This window comes from Schistocerca serialis, chromosome 3 (genome assembly GCF_023864345.2).
Source record: "Schistocerca serialis cubense isolate TAMUIC-IGC-003099 chromosome 3, iqSchSeri2.2, whole genome shotgun sequence".
In the NCBI taxonomy this organism is placed as follows: Eukaryota; Metazoa; Arthropoda; class Insecta; order Orthoptera; family Acrididae; genus Schistocerca; species Schistocerca serialis.
In genome coordinates, this window is record NC_064640.1 from 64,158,940 (window position 1) to 64,182,449 (window position 23,510).

Genomic DNA, 23,510 nt, shown 5'->3' on the forward strand with positions numbered 1-23,510 from the left:
TCCATACACAAAAACTCAAGGCCCGGTGACGAAGCTGTGATTTCGAGATGTGCGTTGGCTAAATAACAATAATAATAATGATAATCATGTAGATGGAATTTGTTATTAAATTTTCCAATAAAGTATTAGTTCCTTATCTCAAAGTATTCAATTTAATCCTTTGAGTCCCAACACTATAGGAAAAATGATTTTAAATTTGTTCACAGAACTGACCTTTTGCATCATAGCAGTAAGCAACGAATACAAGATGAAATAGGCTAAAAGTAAACAATCAACTTTTTTAAAGTTGTGATTTCACTTTTGAACCACTGGGACACAGAGGTTTCAACGACCCATCATTTCATGAGGAATATTTTAAACCAATTTCATATTTTTTCTAGGCACACTCTTCATCTCGAAACTTCCATGAACTCATAAAGCCTAAAACAAATTATACTCCTAAATGACAAGTAAAACTGGGCCTAAAATTTAATAAATTTTTGTCAAAAGTACATACTGCTCCAGTGGTTTCATTTCGAAACCACTCATATCAGCAATAGTACAAACTCAAATTGACTTTACAGTAACTTTAGAAATACTTAATTTCACTGTGAATGATCTCCTCTATATGACAACTATAATAAAAAAATCGCGTTACAGTCTCCTACAGTCAGGTAGCACAATCTCCACGCCCAGAATTGGTTTGAATGCTGTGAGAGATTGTTACAATGCACAACATTACTAGAAATATCTCAGTGTACCACTAGACGTCTCTGTCTTGCAGTAGCATCCACGGTTTTGCGCGAAAGATACTGGTATTTAAAAAAAATTTAAAAAATTAATAAAATGGTGGGACATTGCAGTGTAGGAGGACAACAAGTGACAATGCGAGTGAGCATTTCCTCAGATTAGATGTCCGTAGCAGATTGTGTCTAGAACGCTTCCCATCATTTCACAGCAGCGTGGCTGCCCTACCGCAACGACACGGCAGTAGCCCATCTGTAACGGCTGAGCCGCGGGGACTGGGAGCCGGGTACGCTATAATTTTCTACTCGAGACACGGCGACTTAGGCGCGGACAGAAAAAAGCCATCCCCGCGCAAATGAATGAAGTTTTTAAATAGGCGCGGCGCGTTTTTCTTAAGCCGGCGACAATGCAGAGGGAGTGCTCGCTAGACCGCCGACCGCGGCGCCACACCTTTTGTTTCTCGTGGGCAAAAAACATTCGCGACCGGCCACCTTCCGAGGTGGTCCCGGCCCGTCTGCATTTTCATTATGAGAAAGCAATTTATTTATATAAAGAATAGCGGCTCGTATGCATACCGGCGCACTCTCTGTGTGTCAAGTATGGTAATGCGGCGCGATGACGATGGGTATTGGCTTTTGTTTCGCTTTTCTATGCTTTATATTCATGGACCACTTGTGCGCCTCCAGGTAGTGGCCGCTTCTAATTTCGTTATTGCGCCGTGCGAGTAATTAAACAAAGGTCACTCAGCGCCCTGCTACAGCCGACATTTTGCTGATGGTACGTCACGTGTAGACGAAGAAGTCCTAGCACTAGCAAAAGCGAGCTGCTGAGAACATGTTGCGCGTGAGCAGCTATAGCTTTGCTCGGCGCTGTTTTTTCCTGCAGCACAAGTTATTTATTTTGAGCAAATATATATATTCCGATAAATGAATACAAATCACACGCTTCCTCGTGCAACAAGTTATTCAGAAGTGTGTGGCAACATAAAACGATAACACTCAATCAGTTACCAAAACAGCTTCTATAAATTTTTCGAAATACTAATACTCGTGCCAATTTTATAACCCCTTTTGATTCAGTGTGCTTCGTCGTTGCCTGGGTGATTCAGATAAATTTATCTAGAAAGCAGACTCAAATTCCTCATTCGTATTTTAACTTTTGTTTACGCTGAATTCTCGATTCTGTTGTGACGGTAAAAAGTTAGCTACGAAGCCAGATGAGTTACAAATTTAAAATAATAGAACACGGCCTCGTTCATTTGTTATGTGCACATTTTGGACAGCAAAGTGCTAAAAGAACTGTAATTTTTCATGTTGACAGCACCTTTTTGAGCCCGGAAGAGATTTGTTCTGTTACAAAACTGCTTTCTGTGTGACGAACCATTGGTGAGAGTGAAATATGGCGAATGTTGCCCCTTGGAGCAGAAGGCCAGCTTTCAATAGCATAAAATTAGAGAACGCCTACAAATTTGTGTGCTCAGTAACGATCTATGAATTACTCAAATTTAAGAAATGTTTTAGACCGCTAACAATTTCAGTGCTGGTTTCCTGTGTGACGTGTCACATGTCTGATACCTGTTTACGCTAATTCTAGTTCCTTGCTGTCACGCACGGTCTCGTTATTTTAAACAGAGATGTGTCCTTTTAATGATTTCAGATCTTTTTTTAAGCATCACGGTATTTTATTTGGCTAAAATATTTTATTTGCTTAGTTTTGATACCCTGTAACGTATAAGAAGAATTCAATGTTTCACCGCTATTATGCACAAAATAAAGAAAAAGGGAATAATTGTTTATCTTGTAATAAACGATTTCCGGAATTTATAGGGGAAACGCGCGGTTACTTTTTTCAGTTACGAGAGATAGGAAAGGTCTGTCGTGATTTGGGCTTGACGTGTAATCTTTTTTTTTTTTTTTAAGAAAAGGTTTAAATAGATTTATTTGGAATAATTTTTGACAACATTTCTCGTGGAGAAAGTGAACGGTCTTGATAAACTATTCTAAAATTTAATTAAAAGCAGTCTTGACCGCAATAAAATATTTATTGGCAATGGCAACCGTTTTCGGTCAAAATGAGACCATCTTCAGGCCATATTACACCATGATGGCAGTGGTGGCTGTGAACGGAGCAGATATCGTGGATGAGCAGTTGGCGTTCACCGCCACCGAGAGCCATCTTGGTGTAATATTGTCTGAAGATGGTCACATTTTGCCGAAACCGGTTGTCGTTGCCGATAAACATTTTGTTGTCGTCACGAGTGTATTAAATGCAATATAAAAGATTTTTTGCTCTTATTTTATTGCTGCAACTCATTTACTACAGTTTTAAATTCTAACGAGAAATTTTAGAAGGTGTTCCAGGAGGAATGGTTGATATTCAGGGGTATTTCAGAAACAACCATTCGAAGCAAAAAAGTTTAATAAACATGGACTTTAAAATGCAGACATTAATAGCTGCGAGCACTTGTCCAGCAGTGCTCATAATTCGTAAGGTATGCCCTTTAGAGTTCATGTCTACTGGACATTTGTTTCTTGTTTTCGTTAATGCTCCCACCTCTCAAAATATGCAAAACAAAGAGATTGCGGTGGAAGATATTTCTTTCACACTATCGGCGACGAAGTGCTCATAGCATAGCATAGCATAGGTATGCATTTTACCAGACTTTTTTGCTTCGATCATGGTTCCTGTCATGTCCCTGAATACTAACCATTACCCCTGGTACACCCTGTGAAAATTAGCCGCAATCTGTTGAAAGTACTTGGGGCAATATTCAGTTGTAACCGCACATTTACACACTTCAGGCCACACTCGAATTCCTTCCCTATCGTTGTTAGATCCCAGCTATTGCTTCGTCTCTAATGAACTCGATGTCGAAAGGAAGTTAAATGGATGAACCTACTTCTTACTTTTGCTACCAAGTCCTCAGAATTGCATTTTATTATTTGTCTAGCACAAAGATATTTAGAATAAAACTGAATAAACAGCCGTCCGTCTATAAAAAGTGTTTGCAGTCGTCAGTTCGTTTTTATAAATAAATTCTCTCTTCTAGTTTCTTAACTTTAACCTCAATTTACTTTAACAACATAGCCATAATTTCCTTTTTCACCTAGTTTCATATCCTCTCCTGGGTTTTATTTTTGCACGTAAAAATATAAACGGTTTTTTTCTTGATGTTTGCCAACTAGCCTGGCTGAAGCTCCAGCGTACGCGCTTTAGCTCGTAGAACGAACAGACTGTGATAGTCTTCTTGATGTTACCTACTCCAGTTCAACCTTCCTAGGGCTCTACGTGTTTTCAGGACAGTGCAAATAACCTTACGAAATCATAGCGAACTTCTTCACGTACACATCAGTATTCTCAGTTATAGATAAAAAATCTCAGGGGAGAAAATAGGAAAATTGAGCTTAAAAATATGACAGTATTTTTGAACGGGCAGTTTACAAGTTGTAAACCATTTTTATTAGTTGAAATTTAGCGGTGACAGCGTAATCAGTTGCACAAAATATATACATAATAAATTAAGACGTAAACTAAGCGAAGCGTTACGGGTGTTGAACAGTCATCTCGCACAGCTGGCCTTCGCAAGAAGTAATAACCTGTTGCGAAAATTGTCTGAGCATGATATCGGAAACCTTCAGTGAATCATAGGCTATCGTCTTCAGTCCGTAGAGTGGTTTGATACAGCTTTCCATGCTAGCATATTCCGTACAAATCTTCATCTTTATGTAACTGCTGTAACCTACATCAATTAGAACCTTCTCACTATACGTCACCCTTGGTTTTTGTGTGCAGTTTTTCTCTCTCACCCCCTCTCCCTTACACACACGCACACGCACACACACACACACACACACACACACACACACATATATATATATATATATATATATATATATATATATATATATATATATATATATTTCGTTTCATCACCAAATTATTCCTTGATATCTCAGGATGTGTCCTATTAACAATACATTTATTTTTCTCAATTAGCGCCACAAAACTTTTTTTTTGCTCAGTTAGCTCGAGTAGCCCTTCATTGGATACCTGATCTACCCATCTAATCTCCAGCATTCTTCTGTAACACCACATTTCATAACTTTTGTCCACTTCTTGTATGCAATATTAATCGTCCATGTTTCAGTTTCGTATAACGCAGTACCACAAATATTTTCATAAAAGTCTTTCTGACACTTGGATTCAGATTTGTTGTAAAAAGAAATTCTCGCTGTTGTCAGTGTGATTTTATGTCTCCCTTACTTGCCCAGTCATCAGCTATTTTGCTTCCCAAATAGCAAAACGTCTCTAGCACTTTCAGAGTCTCATTTCCTAATCAAATTAGACTCTGTAAAAATTCATTTCCAGTTGTTGTCTGTCAGTTTCACCAGTAGGGTGGAAGCAATCGTTAAAAACCACCCCAGATAAAGTCTTGGGTAAATTTTTATGATTAGGAGTGTCGCTTTGATTAGCCAAGCAACATTATTCCACTGCAAAACTTGGAGAAAGTTATAGGTTTTAGCCCCGACGTGTTATAAATTCGTAGGTAATATAGAAACGTTTCCTTGTACAGTGAGACGGAGAGAGTAAATTTCGAAACATACGTGCAGCGAAAGTAGCAGTTTGTGACATTGGAGTAACCAGTAGCAGTGATTTCAGATAAAAAGTTTTTCGACAAAACAGATCTTATCTAGGATGTGAATACTTTTAAGGGAGTGGCGCTGTGTTAAAGACTTTCTGACAGAATGCAGAAGGCAAAGGTCCAGAGTTCGAGTCTCAGTCCGGCACACAGTTTTAATCTGCCAGGAAGTTTCACTTTCTGATAGGTCGAAACCGTGTGCCGTGCTGGGAGTCCATCCTGCCACCACGATTTTTGTTGGTACTTCCTGGACAGCTCGATCGCTAAGAACATTGTCCACCAAAGGAACGGCTCTGGGTTCGAATCCCGGCCCGGCATGCATTTTTTAAGATGCCCAGAAATTTAACACAGAACCACATCTGTTTCTGACAGGTCGAAACCGTGTGCCGTGCTGGGAGTTCATCCTGCCACCACGGTTTGGACAGCTCGATCGCTAAGAACATTGTCCACCAAAGGAACGGCTCTGGGTTCGAATCCCGGCCCGGCACGCATTTTTTAAGATGCCCAGAAATTTAACACAGAACCACACCTCTAAAGAGTGAAATATCCACCCTAGCTAAGATATAGTTTTACTGAGAGTACTGCTGGTTACTCGGTCCCTGGCTGCGAAGTGGTAACGCCCTCGCGCGCTCTCGGCGGCCGAAGCTCCAGAGAGCCGGCCGGACGGAGGCGGCAAACTGCACAATTACGACCGGCTTTTTCGGCGCGAGGTTATCATCGCAACTGTGAGCGGCCAGCACCGAGCACGGGGGAGGGCAGAGTTTTGTAATGGCGACCGCTCGGGGAGCGGGCCGGGGTTCGAAGCGCGCAATCAATAGGCAGCCTCAGTTGTGCGTGTGCGAGCGCCAGAGAATTTTTTGAACGCCGCCAGCAGCTGCAGCGCGCAGCGGCTCCTCGCGTAAGTACGAGCCTCTAGCCTCGTCTACTGTACCTGTTGCTGCCTCGCCTAGCCTCTTTCCGCGCGCGCCCTCGCGCCGAGATGCGCTATCTTTCTGCTTCTTACTCCTTCCACCGGTCCTGTGCAACCCTCCGTCTCTTCCTTGCCTGACGCCCATGTCCGCGCACCAGCCACATCTGTTTCACATACTTTCGTTCCTTTACAAACTTTCCCTGCTACTGCTTCTTCCAGTGTGAAATTAACTATTCCAGGACTTGTTAGCTCTTAGAATCTCCCCACTTGGCTTTTAGTATCACTCTGTAGCATCACATTTCAATTCTTCCAGTTTTTTTTTATGTCCCGTTTTTGTTATTGTATCATACGATACGGAGATTTTGTGGTACAGATACATATTCCTCAGTTATAAGCCCATATCTACATCTCACACACATACCCTGCAAACCAACTTGAAGTTAACAGCAGTGGATACTTATCACTGCACCATATGCTAGGATTTCTTTCCGTTCCAGTTGCGTATGGAGCGTAAGAAGAATGACCTCTTCAATGCCCCTATGCTTGCTGTAATTAATCTCATCTTGTGTTCACAGCCCTTACGTAACCGATGCGTAGGGGCTGAGAGAGATATCTATGGATTCTTTAGTTAAGACTGGTTCTCAAAACTTTTGTTTGTCTTCAGGGGTCTGCCAGTTGAGGTTTTTCAGCATCTCCGCGACGCTCTCCCGCCAGTCAAACTAACCCGTGACCATTCGTGCTGCCTTTCTTTTTAAATGTCAACATCTCCTATTAGTATAGGCCCCACACACTGGTGCGATATTCTGAGACTGTAGACCCTGTAGACGGACTGCGTTTTCTAGTACCACGCCAATGAACCTGCCTTGCCTATCAATGACACTATATGATCATTTCTTTTCATATCCGTATAAACTATTACGCCCAGGTATTTGTATGAGTTGAGTGGTTCTAGTTGTGAGTCACTGATAGACTAGTCACAGGACACTACGTTTTTTCGTTTTGTCAAGTGCATAATTTTAGATTTCTGTACATTTAAAGCAAATTGTCAGTCTTGCTACAAATTTGAAATCTTATCAGATTTTGACCGAATATTTCTTCCACTTTTTTCAGACAGTAACTTAACACAGATGATAGCATCAGCTGCTAATAATCCAACATTACTACTAACATTGTCTGCCAAGTCATTAACACACATTTAATAACATACTGCCTCTAAGGTAGTCATTGCTCCTACCATCTGGATCATCCTTATTTCCTAGATAACAGAGGTCTATCTCTTACTTTGTCTTCCCCTATTTCGACGTGCAGTTAGTCATTCTGACGACTTTCGTCTTTGATATATTCCCCTCCCCAAATCTTCATCTCCCCCCCCCCCCCCCGCCGCCCCCTTCGGTTTTCTCATATAGTATACTGTAGACTAGTTGTCCATCTTTGAACTTTACCTACAGTTTCCCCAGGATTTCGATCTTCTGTACTGTCAAATGTTCTACGTCAACAGTTGCACAAAGATACCCTACATTGTTATCGTATTAATTAACGTTACTAAGTGCAAACACAGAACTGCTTTTCTGAGCTTCGCCCAATATGTTTTTCGCTTTTCTTTCTATTGGTCGATTATGAACTACAGTCAGCAACTTATATGTGTTATGGTCATATTTACCGTCCTATAATTCTCAAATTTGTGGTTTCTTATCTTCTTTTTGTTGTCGCGGGGCTCCTCCAGCTGTTTCGGCATCTCGCACCTCTGTCCGCAAACGCCACGATTTCGCCATTCTTCCACATTCTTCTTCTCTCCGTCGCTTCTGTACATTCTTTAGCCACTCTTTCCGTGGTCTTCCTCTTCTCCTCCTTCTAGGAGGTTGCCATGAAAGCATTCACTTGGACCATCTGCGTTCTTAAATTCTTCTGATGTACCCTAACCATCCTAATTTTCTTACCTTATTGGCAAAAAAATAAAAATGCGTAACACTTTTTTTCCGATGGGATCGAGGTTTACCATGTTTTACAGATACGTTATCACGAAAAAATGCTGACTGTATTGATTATACTCTCGCTGATGCTCACAGCCTTATGGTCACTGAAACTGTCGTGTCGTGGTATGTGACAGGCATTGTCATCTGAGCCCTCACTCAGGCACAGACCTCCTGTTTCAACAGCGACTTCCTTCGTGAGCGCATCGCTCCGCAGAACACGACTGCTGTTGTGGTCACTGGAACTGATGAATTTGTAAGAAATACCGAAGACGTGTGCTAGATGGGCATTCTGCAGCCATTGTTGGTCGGTATTAGTGCAACACATTTCTCCAGAGTCACGAGGTACAACAACTTACGAGAACAGACGTCTTCTCATAAAATGTCTGCTACAAAGGGGAGCATTCTAAACAACATCCATCGGAGTAGCAGAATTATATGAGCTATGATTATGTCCTGTCCGACACAAACTTTCTCTGTGACTTTTGACATTATACGGTGTTATCGTCGTATGTTACAAGGAAATCGCTTTTAGTCTACTCGGACATTATACATGCATTTATAATCCATTCATTTTCACATTGATTGCTGTGCTCCAGCAACATCAACGAAGCACCCTTAAACATCTGATTGTTCTGTCGAATAGAGGCGCGGAAACATTGCAATAATGAAAGTCCTCAGAATATCAGTACACTGTATTAAATGCATCTGTGAAGCTTACAACGGCCATCTTGTTCTGTGTTCAACTGCCGGCCCCGGTGGTCTAGCGGTTTTAGGCGCTCAGTCCGGAACCGCGCGACTGCTACGGTCGCAGGTTCGAATCCTGACTCGGGCATGGATGTATGTGATGTCCTTAGGTTAGTTAGGTTTAAGTAGTTCTAAGTTCTAGGGGACTGATGACCACAGATGTTAAGTCCCATAGTGCTCAGAGCCATTCTGTGTTCAACTGACCTGAGCCAGCCGCAGCTGCCCTGTTGGCAGGAAAAATTCACAACGTGTGTGTATATCAAAGATGCACATATACTCTACAAGCCATTTTACTGTGCCTGACGGAAGTTACTTTGTGTCGTTCAAAAAATGGCTCTGAGTACTATGGGACTTAACTGCTGTGGTCATCAGTCCCATAGAACGTAGAACTACTTAACCCTAACTAACCTAACGACATCACACACATCCATGCCCGAGGCAGGATTCGAACCTGCGACCGTAGCGGTCGCGCGGCTCCAGACTGTAGCACTTAGAACCGCTCGGCCACTCCGGCCGGCCTTTGTGTCGTACTAGACACTTCCCCTCCTATTATTTTCACGCCCTAAGAGGGGAGAAAATGACTTCACTGTGTATCCTTATGTGCTGCAATCTTTCATTTTAGTCTTATGGTCCTTGCACGACATATGAGGTGGAGGCAGTAAAATCGTTACACAGTCTACCTGGAATAGATGTTCTATAAAGCTACCCAACAGGGCTTCAGGAGAATACTGTTGCCTTTGCACCAATGTTCCCAGAGCATCTTTCGTATACTTTCGTATGGATTGTACAGATCTGTTACGATCCTGTTTGTGTTGTCATAGCTACGGTATAGGACAAAAAATGCTGGGGCAGTGCCCTAGATTAGGCCACACTGTAGTTAACGCCTTCTCTGCTACTTACTTTATGTGGCTGTACCGTTTCACATAGCTTCACGACGTTACAGCTATGTGTTTAATGGATGTGACAGGTTCCAGATGTTTATCGCTAATGCTATGTCGTGTTAGTTCCTATGTTTAAATGCATTTCTAGTATTTACTCACATTTTATGAGTACTGCCATTGACGACAGCAAGCGGTAATATAGTCTGGATCGTTTCTGCATTATGTTGTTATCATACTTTCCAGAAGACAAATGTATCGTCAACGAAACGGTGTTGACTATGTCTGTGAAATCGTTTATGAAACACTGAAAACATTAGTGGTTCTTATTCCCACTTCCTCCACACACACACCCGATGTTACTTTCGTTTCTGCTGAATAATATCTCTCCTGTAATATGTTCTGTCTTTATCAGGCAGAAGTTGAAGTATTTTTCGGCATCGTTGGTAGGCACAAGCAAAAAAATTCGTTTCTCGAGATAAGTCCGTGTACCTACTAAGGAAAATCACAAGCTATTTTTTCTAAAATTTGCTTAAGAAATTTAGAGCATAAAGATCGTTGAGTATCCAGAAAGGTTACGCGAACACATCTACCAACGATTCCCATTCGAATTCCCCGTGGCGTTTTCTTACTAACCTGGTACATTTATTTCGCTCAGAATATAAATGTAGGGAGATTTTGCAGCGTCGCTAACGAACCTGTATACTCCAACACTGAGTTTAGAATGAGCTACGATTTCTTTTACATAGCTTTTTCAATCTTTTTACTGAATATTGTTACTTGATTCTTCGGATCTACAGTTATTCTCACAACATCTACTTGTATTCTCTTTCTTAATCACATCAAATTCTCACATCTCCGACTAAAAATGGCTTCTCCTTTTTTCCTCGTCCAGCGTCTGATGACCTGCGGTCGGATGACAGAAACGATTTTTCTTTTGATTTTTTATTTTCTTTTTGGTGTTACGTGGCGACTGGCGGAATCGACGGTGGAGGCAGTGGCCACCGCTGGGGTCTCACTCGTGCTGGTAACAACCCTGCTATAAATATCTCCAGCGCACCGTCATCAGGCAGCAAACTTCTGGCCGAGCTATTTCACCGACCCATTTCTTCTCAAACTTATAATACTACAGAAATTGGTGTAATTTTTAGTCGCATTGGCAAGTTGAGAAGGACTGGGTAGACATTACTGCCGCTGTTCACACTCGTCGGCAATCATAGAAGGTAATAACGGATGGCCACTCCTATCGCTGTTTTTCTTACGCACGGCTTTCTCCTTTCTTCGGGCGAGCACAGAATGCAGGCTACGCTATTATCACACCATACTACTAATGTTTACGCCACTAGGACGTACTGAACTCACAGGACCCTACCGATTCCGCGTGTCAGTCCTTCATAGACCGTTCCGCAGGAAGCAATAAAGGAGAATTGCCGGTCAGAAAGGTGGGGAGAGTGCCACAAATGTACGTGAAAGGCGGGAGTTGTGTAAAAGCGGGTTTGCTTCCATGCCCTTCTGCCTCAACTGTTCCACTGTGCACAAGAACAGACAATATGAGCTAGAATGGGCGTTACGAGCAGAATATAAGAATACGGTACCTAGAAAGATGTTTTTAGATTGTAAATTTACTAAAAAGGCTAGTGTTCTTCTTTCCATTTCGATCCTCTGTGGTGCACGTTAATCATGTCACTGTCACAATTTGCAAAAATCTCCTCTGTTCATGCCGTTCTGGTCCTGGGTCTAATTCTGTCCTAATAATCTGTGACAGCCTCGATTTTCTATTTGAAAATTACCCTGTTGTAAATTTCTGTCTCGTATTCCCATTTCTTCCAAATCCTGTTGTATCTCCTGAATCAAGCGAACTTTGATTTTTCGCTTACGAGAAACTTTAGTACCTGAAGTTCGATTCCCTCCATTTCCATTCCATTGATGTGTGCGAAGATGCAGTCTCCCTTTTTTTAATGATATCCAACGAAGATCCTTTCCTCTCGGCTATACAGTTCTCGGTTCGCCTGTCACCTATATGGACCGTCTCCTGTTCTTCGAGGTCCCAATGTCTTCCTAAGAATTTACATGTTCCGTCCTCCTAAGTAATCATGTTCTTACAAGACTCTGACTTCTTGCTATGTACGAGGCATCAGGTCGGACCACTGACAGTCAACAAGTTCAAGGTAACCGCCACCTGCTTAACTAATTGTTTTATAGACAGCGAACGTAGGAAAGATGCGATAAATATGGCGATTAAGGATAATTAATGGGTAAAATTCTCTCTATTTTCTTGTCACTTTAGGTTTAAATGATATCTCAAGCTTTCGTCGATCGCCTTCGTCCTCAAGATTTTTGTCCAACGAACATAATACATAGTCGCTTGTAAGGCGGAGTGCGCTCGTGAAAGCTGCGATCCTCAGATGTCTCTTTGTATTTCTGGATCTCTTATCACTTCTCTCACTTCTGGCAAATCATTTGTATTTGTTCAAAATGTCATATTTTTCCATGATTCGTAGTCCACGTTAAACTGTGACTGGCTGGGTGAGGCAGTTCAAAGGTCGGAGGATGACGAAGACTCGCCGGCTCCAGTAGGACGTTGAAGCGATCAGGACTGTGGGCAGCCTTCTGAGAGACAGAGTTCAGTAACCGCTGATTTGTTCGTGTCTCGATATGCATGCCCATTAATTGTCACCTGCGTGGCGTCACGAACCAATGCTACGTAAAGATTGCCAGCACAGCGTCAGTTTAAGTACCAGCAAAGCCGCATCTTCTGACAGTGCCGACGGGGAAGACTGGAGGCATTATTAACAGTCAACGAGATGAGAAAAGCGAGGTCATTTTATCGAAACATATCGTCGCGAGAAACTACGTTGTGGAGGATAATTAATTATACGTCGATCTGATGCAGACTGTATTTTTTCCAGCCAGGGTGCGGGAGAACAGTAGCACAGCCATAGACAATATTTTTATTAATTCTTCTTTGCTAGATGGGCATTCTGTTAGTAAAAGGGTGAACGGCCTTTCAGACTATCATGCACAAATTTTAACAGTAAAAGATTTTTGTGCTGAAACAAATGCTGTATATAATTACAAACAATGTCAAACTACTCAGAAAAACCAATCCAACGGCAATAGAGGCTTTTTTAAACCTCTTTAAGGAACAAGAGTGGCAGGATGTTTATAGTGCCGGTGACATAGATGACAAATATAATGCTTTCCTTAGCATACTTCTCATGCTCTTTGAACGTTGCATACCATTAGAACTGTCTAAACAGGGTATTAGCAGTAAAAGGCAGCCTAGGTGTCTGAATAGTCGGTTAAGAATATCATGTAGAACAAAGTGGGAATTATATCAAAATGCTAGCAGTCGTCACAATCGAACTGCAGTAGCCCATTACAAATAGAAGTAGTGTAAGGTGCTTAATAATGTTATTAGGAAGGCAACGAGCTAATTCACAGGATAAAATTAAAACCATACGGTCAGTTGTGCAGGAAGTGTCTGGTCAGCAGCTCAAGGTCAAGGATATAAAGTCAGTATAATAAAAGAGTTTCTGTTTCCGATAAGTCAGATAAATGTACATTATTTAACAATCACTTTCTGAACTTTGCCGTTGAATTAAATAAAAACTTAGTTTCTACAGGAAATCATATAACTCTTTTGGAAAATGCCTTTCCGAGACTGATATTTGAAATACTTCTCTGTGATACTGACAAGGGAGAGACTGAGTCAGTAATTAAATCACTGAAGACCAAGGAATCTCATGGATATGGTGGGGTATCTAGCGTAATATTAAAGTACTGTGCTGCACATGTTAGCGTAGTACTTAGCCATATTTGTAATTTTTCCTTTAGGAATGGTCAGTTTCGTGAACGATTAAAGTACTCCGTAGTAAAACAGCTGTATAAAAAGGGAGAAAGGGATAATGGAGACAATTTTAGACCTATTGTTATGCCATCAGTGTTTGCTAAAGTTACTCATAAGGCTATGTGTGTAAGGGCAATTGATCATTTTATATCACATAATTTGCTATCAAATGTAATGTTTGGTTTTAGAAGTGGTTTAACAACCGAAAATGCTATATTTTCCTCTCTGTGAGGTACTGGCTGGATTAAACGAAAGGTTTCGAATGCTAGCCATTTTTTTATTTAACTAAGGCGTTTGATGGTGTTGATCACAAAATATTGCTCCAGAAATTGGAGCATTGTGTAATAGCTCAAAACTGGTTCACCTCTTACTTTAAGAACAGACAGATAAAAGTAATTCTCCACAGTATTGACAATGGCAGTGATGTGGGGGCCAAGTGGGGTACAGTTAAAAGGGGGTGGGGGGTTCGGGGGGGGGGGGGCAGAGATCGGTGCTGGGGCCACTCCTCCTCCTTATTTATATAAACGATATGCCCTTTAGTGTTGCACGTGATTGAGGATGTTGTGTTCAGCGTTGGCACTGTTTCAAATAGTGCAGTTCAAGACATAAGTTCACGGCTTGTAGAAAATAAACTAACGCTAAATCACAGTAAGACTCAGTTTTTACGGTTTCTCACACACAGGTCAACAAAACCTGACATTCTAATTACACAGAATGGGCATATGATTAGTGAGACTAAACAGTTCAAAATTTTAGCTGTTCAGATAAATAGTAAACTGTCATGGAAAGCCCATGTTCAGGGTTTCATTCAAAGATTTAATGCTACCATTTTTACTATTAGAACAGTATCTCATAAGTGATAGCTCGATACGAAAAGTAGTCTACTTTGCTCTTATTTTCATTCGCTTATGAGGAATGGTATTATGTATTGGGGTGACTTTTCCCGTCCTCAAGCGGTATTTTTGCCTCAGAGACAGGCGGTTCGGGCAATATTTGATGTTAGTTCGCGAACCTCTTGTCCACCCCTGTTCATTAGTCTGGATATTCTGACATTGGCCCCTCAGTATATGTATTCTTTACTGTCGTTTGCCGGCCGGAGTGGCCGAGCGATTCTAGGCGCTACAGTCTGGAACCGTGCGACCGCTACGGTCGCAGGTTCGAATCCTGTCTCGGACATGGATGCGTGTGATGTCGTTAGGTTAGTTAGGTTTAAGTAGTTCTAATTTCTAGGGGACTGATGACCTCAGAAGTTGAGTCCCATAGTGCTCAGAGCCATTTCCATTTTCCAATCTGCATTTGTATCGCAGTGCCTTGACTGTAGTACAGAAAGGCGTGCACTATTCTGCCGCATCCATTTTCAATAAGCAACCACAAAACTTCAAAAATCTTAGCAGTAATCCACGCCCTTTCAAATCTAAACTGAAGAGTTTCTTCATGGGTCACTCCTTCTATTCTGTCGAGGAGTTCCTTGGAAAATTAAGCTGATATCTTTGTTATATTGTTGATTGCGTTAACATAAACTTATAGCTTGACGTCTTTTTAGGATTCATAAACTTTTTATCAGTTTTCACTTGTTGTTATAATTTCATGTACTGACACGTTCCACGATCATGGGGATACACTCCTCAATTTGGTCCAACGCCACTAGTCGCGTAAAATAAAATAAAAATCATTATATTGACCAAAATACGCTTCGAAATGGGTGAAAAGCTATACTAGTTGTAAAGAAGTGAGACGTGAGATGAGACGCCAGTGACGAGAGAAAATGCGAAAGCACAAAGAGCGTCTGGCCGGCGGCTGCGACCGGAACCGGTTCGCGGGCAGCAGGCACTGCGTTGCCCTGCTTATCAGAATAAGCTTCTGCGGCAAGACTAGCGCCAGTCTGGCCAACCTAAGAGCCAACACACCAAAGCTCTGTGCTCGCATTCTAGGATACTAGATGTAGATGTGAACACATCGGACGAAAAATTAGTTAACCCCAGGAGACAGGAGGCAAACACTGAGTAACACCGCCGCGAGAATGGCCTCAATTATGCGAGGAAAAGAGCCCACAAGTTTCTTCAGGTGCGTCATATCCAGTTGAAGCCAATCGTTGATGTTCAAATGCCATAAGAGAGAGATACCAAACTGCGTGGTTCGGGTGAGTATACAAAGAAGGGCACCATAAATGGTCACAGTTTTGTGTAACCAATGAGAGAGCGTCACGGAGATAGTGTGAAACCTGAAGTGGCCGACGCCTGAAAATAGAGGCAAGCTATCCCGTGAAAGGCTACTTACGAAGTATCAAAATCCAACAATAAGTGAGGAAACTAGGAATATAGTGCAACCTTCGCCGTATCGCGAAGACAATGCTAGCCTAATAACAGCGACACTACTGGCCATTACAATTCCTACACCAAGAAGAAATGCAGATGATAAACGGGTATTCATTGGACAAATATATTATACTAGAACGCAATTTTGGTGCATAGATCCTGAGAAATCAGTACCCAGAACAACCACCTCTGGCCGTAATAGCGGCCTTGATACGCCTGGGCATTGTGTCAAACAGAGCTTGGATGGCGTGTACAGGTACAGCTGCCCATGCAGCTTCAACACGATACCACAATTCATCAAGAGTAGTGACTGGCGTATTGTGACGAGCCAGTTGTTCGGCCACCACTGACCAGAACTTTTCAATTGGTGAGAGAGCTGGAGAATGTGCTGGCCAGGGCAGCAGTCGAACATTTTCTGTATCCAGAAAGGCCCGTACAGGACCTGCAACATGCGGCCGTGCATTGTCCTGCTAAAATGTAGGGCTTCGCAGGGATCGAATGAAGGGTAGAGCCACGGGTCGTAACACATATGAAATGTAATGTCCACTGTTCAAAGTGCCGTCAATGCGAACAAGGGGTGACCGAGACGTGTAACCAATGGCCCCCCCGTACCATCACGCCGGGTGATACGCCAGTATGGCGATGACGAATACACGCTTCCAATGTGCGTTCACCGCGATGTCGCCAATCACGGATGCGACCATCTTGATGCTGTAAACAGAATCTGGATTCATCCGAAAAAATGACGTTTTGCCATTCGTGTACCCAGGTTCGTCGTTGAGCACACCACCGCAGGCGCTCCTGTCTGTGATGCAGCGTCAAGGGTAACCGCAGCCACGGACTCCGAGCTGATAGTCGATCCTGCTGCAAAAGTCGTCGAACTGTTCGTGCAGATGGTTGTTGTCTTGCAAACGTCCCCATCTGTTGACTCAGGGATCGAGACGTGACTGCACGATCCGTTACAGCCATGCGGATAAGATGCCTGTCATCTCGACTGCTAGTGATACGAGGCCGTTGGGATCCAGCACGGCGTTCCGTATCACCCTCCTGAACCCACCGATTCCATATTCTGCCAACAGTCATTGGATCTCGACCAACGCAAGCAGCAATGTCGCGATACGATAAACCGCAATCGCGTTAGGCTACAATTCGACCTTTATCAAAGTCGGAAACGTGGTGGTACGCATTTCTCCTCCTTACACGAGGCATCACAACAACGTTTGACGAGGCAACGCCGGTCAACTGCTGTTTGTGTTTGAGGAATCGGTTGGAAACTTCCCTCATGTCAGCACGTTGTAGGTGTCGCCACCGGCGCCAACCTTGTGTGAATGCAACGAAAAGCTAATCATTTGCTTATCACAGCATCTTCTTCCTGTCGGTTAAATTTCGCGTCTGTAGCACGTCATCTTCGTGGTGTAGCAATTTTAATGGCCAGTAGTATATTTCTTCTCGCACTCCATGGGAAGTACCTCCTGTCACGCATTTCACAGTGGTTTTCAGCGTAAGGAAACAGACACATATGCAGGTTTTTATTGCTACACTTCATCTGTTGTTCCAAATAGTCCGACATATTTTCTGTGGGATTAACGTCGGGTGATTTAGCGGGTCAGTCGAGGTGCGAGAGCATCTCTGAGGGTTCGTCTAACAGGGAACGTATGCGAGCAGTATTGTCAAACCGGTGTTGTAATCCTGGAAGACGGGAGAGCCCTCAGCGTACTCGTGGTGGAGATGGAGAATAAAGAGCTACCCTGGGTCACCGAGAAGGCTGAAATGAACATCCTGGTTCATGTTCGCGATAAGCTAAATTAGCGGGTCCATGTCAGGGTACGAAAAAGACCTCGTTAACATCACCGAACCATCTCCGTCCTGAACAACACCCTCCACGTACTGTTAGTATATCGTCTGACTTCATCGTCGGTCCACTGGACACTTTGCATCGCTTCAAAATAGGTGAAATCGCGACTCGTGGTACGAACTACGCCCCTGCAGTCAGCTACTGTGCAGTTTCTGTATTGTTTTTGCAGATCTAAGCGCCGCTGTGAGCAGTGGTACTTTACGAGATGCGTGGCTCCATATGTCCGTTGCATTCATTGAGAGCCGTAATTCTTGTCGGGTTTCATGTCGACTTTCATCGATAAGGCATGACGCACATCTCCGGCTCTTGTCGGTTAAGGTCTTTTTGTGACCAATATTCTTACGCCGTGTTATATAGTGCACCATTTCTTTTGGACAAGTTGGATAGCTCGCGTTTATACACCAACAAATCGGCAAGTTCATTAACGATGTGGTCATGGGCACGTCCAGACACGGTACCGTTTCTGTGCTATCCTCTTACGTCTCCACGTCTGCGCTGATTCCATACAACCGCCTGGCAGATGCATTCCAGCTAACTGACTGCCATGACTTCGGTCAGCAGATGCGGGTCACATCGCTGCCTGGTACTAGTTCTGTACTACTCCAGAGGGAGCAGTTGCTCTATTGAGAAGATGGTTATACTGTTTCCTCCGATGAGCTTGGATGTACACGTACGGGCCGTAGTTCTACAGGGGTTAAGATTGTAATGCTCATCCTTCCATCGTTATTAATATTTCTATAGCTTCCCTGAATCTCGTTACACGAATGTCTGTACGGTTCTGACAAGAAGGACGAGGCAGTTTCCTTCTCTACACTTCTCTACTTTGTAACCTCTATCCATCTTTGCTGTCCACTATTACGATTTCCTTGTAGTTGGAGCTCTTCATTTCATTCATTTCCATGATAACGCAATGTGGCGCAGTGGTAAGACAGTGGACTCGTATTCATGAGGAAGATGATTTAAACCCCCGTCTGGCCATTCAGATACACTGTCGGACAAATATGCAACACGCCCAAGAACAAGGACGTTTTATTGACGAGTGATGTGACAGGCAGCTCATTATAGTAGGAGTATATGGTACCACATCGGACGAAGTTAGACACACATGTCACAGTTAAGGTTGCTCAGGCATCGACTCAGTGCACCCCAGTCTGGCAGCAACGCAGGCATGCATTCTCACAAGCAAACTATCGTAAAGGTGCCCCCATGGTATCCTGCGATAGACTGTCCCAAGCATCATGCACCTTTTGTTGCAATTCGGCAATGATTCTTGCAGGCTCTGGCGGGCTAAGTTTCTCTTTACTATGACCAACACGTGTTCATTTGGCAAGAAATTTGGTGATCTTGCTGGCCAGGGCAGTTGTTGTACACCACGAAGAGCATGTTACGTAGGAGCAGTCGTATGTGGACGTGCAATGTTGTGCTAAATAACACATCATCTTCCTGTCGAAGGAATGACAGTAGGATGAAGATAATAACCTGTACAACATAGTGGGCACCGGTTACCGTACCCTACAGAAACACTATATGTGCTGCGAGTTGTAACTGGTGGCCTGGGGAGGAACCTGTCTCGTTTGGGCGAATACACTCTAGAATAGCTCGCTCGTCGAGTCTACGCCGTACCGATGTAGATCCATCACTAGCAAACAGACACGATCTACTCTCGTTCAGATGTTTAAATGTGTGTGAAATCTTACGGGACCTAACTGCTAGGGTCATCAGTCCCTAAGCGTACTCACTACATGACTTAAATTATCCTAAGGACAAACACACACAGCCACGCCCGAGGGAGGACTCGAACCTCCGCCGGGACCAGCCGCACAGTTCATGACTGCAGCGCCTGAGACCGCTCGGCTAGTCCCGCGCGGCTCTGCTCTCGTCACTGAAGACAACAGAGTGCCATTTCACTCTCCAGTCGATCCTTTCACGACAGCTGAGTAATCGCGCTTGGCGGTGGGATAGTGCCAGTTGTAGCCTGGCTGCAAGCAGGCGCTTCCAGTGGTCCTTGGTGACACATCAGGTGCACATTTGTGCCCAGATTTCTTCCCTGGATGATTTTCTCTTGGTCACTGCTGCTGACGCGCCTGTACTACATGGACGTCCATAACCTGGTCTACGAACGTGGGAATGTTCCACAGACCACAGTTGAAAGCACCGAAACACCACCGATACATTTTTCTCAGAATGTGCAGCAATTGTTTGATATGTTCATCCAGCTTCCCTCAGACCCATTATGCAACCCTGTTCAAATGCTTCAAGTTGTTCAGCAGGAGTACGTACTCTTTGGTGGGGCGTCGTTGTCCCCTAAAATTAAGGTAGCAAATGTTGTTCAACTCTGACCACAGCACAATTACTGCCTGAAGAGTCAAAACAGACGTCGCACAGAAAGCATATGGATCACAAACACTTCACCCCTCAGTATGCACATATTATACTCAGGTGCCACTGAACACAGCTCTTGACAGTGTTTCTGGTTTTCCCTTCAATGTATAAGTTTTTGTGGTTTCCCTAAGTCGCTTGAAGCAAACATGAGAATATTTTCTTCGAAAAGGATATCGGCGACTTTTTTCTCTACTCTTACCCATTCCGGGCTATAACTCTGTCTCCAGTGCTCCTAATCTTCCTTCCTTCCTCATAACAACGAATGGGGAGAGACTCAGTTTCCATATCTCAATCGTGATAGTGTCACTTCTGATAGCCAAACACTACAGCAATAATATTTCATTAACATTGCTCTCGTTTTTAATGTTTATGTGTTCACTTTTAAATACGCTGCGCCGGCCGATGTGGCCGAGCGGTTCTAGGCGCTACAATCTGGAACCGCGCGACCGTTACGGTCGCAGGTTCGAATCCTGCCTCGGACATGGATGTGTGTGATGTCCATAGGTTAGTTAGGTTTAAGTAGTTCTAAGTTCTAGGGAACTGATGACCTCAGACGTTAAGTCCCATAGTCCTCAGAACCATTTGAACCATTTTTTTTATTATTTCTAATATTCGCTCAGCTTTTCACAAGGTTTTTTTGAAGTATGGCGGTGCGCAGTTAGAAAGTGTTGTCTAACACACGGGTCCTTTATCGTAGGGATCAGCTGCAGACACGTCAGAGATGGCATTGTTCTTGGGAACGGAATTTTATAGTGCTCCTCCAGTGTAAGGCAAAGCGTGTATCTGTTTGTGCCTGCAGCGTACGAGAAGAATTTCCCGCAACACAGTAACGCAAAAATGGCCCTGAGCACTATGCGACTTAACTTCTGAGGTCATCAGGCGCCTAGAACTTAGAACTATTTAAACCTAACTAACCTAAGGACAGCACACACATCCATGCCCGAGGCAGGATTCGAACCTGCGACTGTAGCGGTCGCTCGGTTCCAGACTGTAGCGCCTAGAACCGCACGGCCACTCCAGCCGGTCACACAGTAACGCAAGCTGTACAGAAATAGTCGTATTTCCTTCTTTTCATTGCGTATTATTTTATCTTTTTCCGATAATACACGCAGAAATTAACGGCTTATGTAGCAGTGTCGTTGTGATAACCTCCAAAACTCAGCACCTGCATCACCGATGAAGCTCTCCGCCACAAAGCTGTTATTCGCACTGTTTTTGAATCCAGTGTCCGAAGCGAGGTTTTGTTTACTGGAACGAGCGAATGGCTGGCACGCGCTTGGGGCAGGTCGTGGCCGTCAGCTGCCGTCTTTATCGGGCATTGGCTTGGCTTTTATCTACCACACACTTGCCTGATAACACAGCGAATTACTTTCTCTGCGGAAGAGCCACTCATTCAGACGTACGCAAAAAAAGGAGATCGTAACTTCTCCTGTATCTCTAACTGGCGGAAGTTTATTATAATTCGACCCTTCGTAATTTCATAAAAACAAAATGTCTTTCGTTTCTAGCAGACAGTGCCTGTAACAGTAGACGACTGTACTGCATACTTTTACGGTTAACATAGGACAGAGATGCAATCTATTGTTAACGAACGACACGGTTCTACGTTCACTTCCAATCAATAAGCAGAATGACTACCTTTTTCCTCTATTACCTCGCATACTGTCCAGTAAACCAGCGATGGCTGACAAGACGAAGAGATCGCGGTAGGGAAACGAACTAGATCCAATCAGTTTGGAGATGAACTCTTCCGATACACTGTTTACGCGGGGATCTTAACTGCGAATACTGAGTCAGTGTGAAATAATCGTCGCACCCGTTAACGCAGGGATGAACTGTGCCTTCGTCCCGCTTTTGCTGTGAAAGTCGATTATCAGGCGAGGCTCCCACGTTTTGCATTCGTATTATGGCGGCGCTCCAATACAATCAGCTTACTAGGCTGGCCAGCGAGTAGCTTTCTCGAGGTTACTGACCTGAAATCAGGCAAGTCCCGCGCACACCGACACACGCACGCGGAGACACAGCCAGCCGCGACCTATCGCAATGTTGAGGCAGGACTCCTCGGCGCGCCAGCTATCTCGTTAATTCACACAGTCTGCGAGGGAAAAAATAACAGGAGCCAAAAAAGGATAAGCGAGATGCTGCGGCGTCACGTGACGTAGGCAGCTCTCGCCGAGCCGCTCCCCCTCCCACTTCCCCACCCCGGCTGCCGTCTCCCACCTCCCTCCCCGCCCCTCCCTCCCCTCCGCCGCCCCTACACAGGGTTAAGGAACATACACAAGGTCACCGCATGTTTGAAAGGCGTTTCAAAAAGAGTGCACCTACCGGTGTCGAGTGCACTTTTCTGCAAGCGCCGGTCCGAGGCTCGCGGGTTCGTGGCCCGCCGTGGAGCCGCTGCGCCGTCACGTCGCGGTAAGTGTCGCATCTGTCAGAGTGGCCCGCTCAGCTCCCGACCTGCCTCAAGCTGCCCGCCGCCCAAACGTTCCACAACCCGCTGCGGCTGCGGCTGCGAACCGCTCTTTTTTTTTTTTTTAGACTTTTTCGCCTCCGGCGCTGCGCCGCGCCTTGCCGCGCGGCTGCCAAAAGCCCACTGCTATTTTTAAGAATTGTAAATTCGGGACGATTTACGACTATCGGGGTAGAAGGCGCAGGCGCGTGTGTGATTTGTGTTCGATGATGTGAGTGTTTCGGGAAGCCCGCGTCTCCTCTGGCTCGCGACTATTTTTACTGGTGTACCACTCTCTGTGCCAAATCGCCTCATCGTGCCCTCGCTGCTCACTCTTAATCCGGAATTCTGTGTTCTTTTCGTTCACTTCGAGACAAAGATACCTTTCTCTACAATCCAAACGTCATTAGCATCACTAAAGTTGAGAGAAGTTAAGTGAAATTAACTTACTATTGTCTTTTTCAGATACAAATTGACTCCACAATACGTGATTCTTGTTTTTTATAGAAACAAATACCATCACAGCTATCATTACAACTGTCTGAAGATTCATTAATCAACGAAAAGTATTCGCCCAACGAATAACGAAACATAATACAAAATTTATCTCGAGCAAAGATATAAAATGAAATAATACTACTTGGAAAAATGTACGTACATTCCAGTCGTTCTTGTTTCAGGCATGTAGTACGCTGCATACAGACCTGTAGATTAGATGACGGATTTCTGTCAACAAGGCACTGGACTAAACGGTTTAGCCATAGTTACGTCCAGCCTTCCCTTAGTGTTCCA

General features: G+C 43.8%; 1 protein-coding gene and 1 long non-coding RNA gene across 2 annotated transcripts in view; one reads left to right on the forward strand and one right to left on the reverse strand.

Annotated features, from left to right (window-relative positions):
- The window catches only part of LOC126469712 (uncharacterized), a 111,188-nt gene extending 88,449 nt beyond the window's left edge, over positions 1-22,739 (reverse strand). The window contains exon 1 of the long non-coding RNA XR_007586050.1: positions 22,598-22,739. This is a non-coding gene — a long non-coding RNA (uncharacterized LOC126469712). The remainder of the gene's footprint in view (positions 1-22,597) is intronic.
- LOC126469711 (uncharacterized) overlaps positions 1-23,510 on the forward strand; it is a 555,905-nt gene that overhangs the window by 277,998 nt on the left and 254,397 nt on the right. The gene's annotated exons all lie outside the window — the stretch shown is intronic.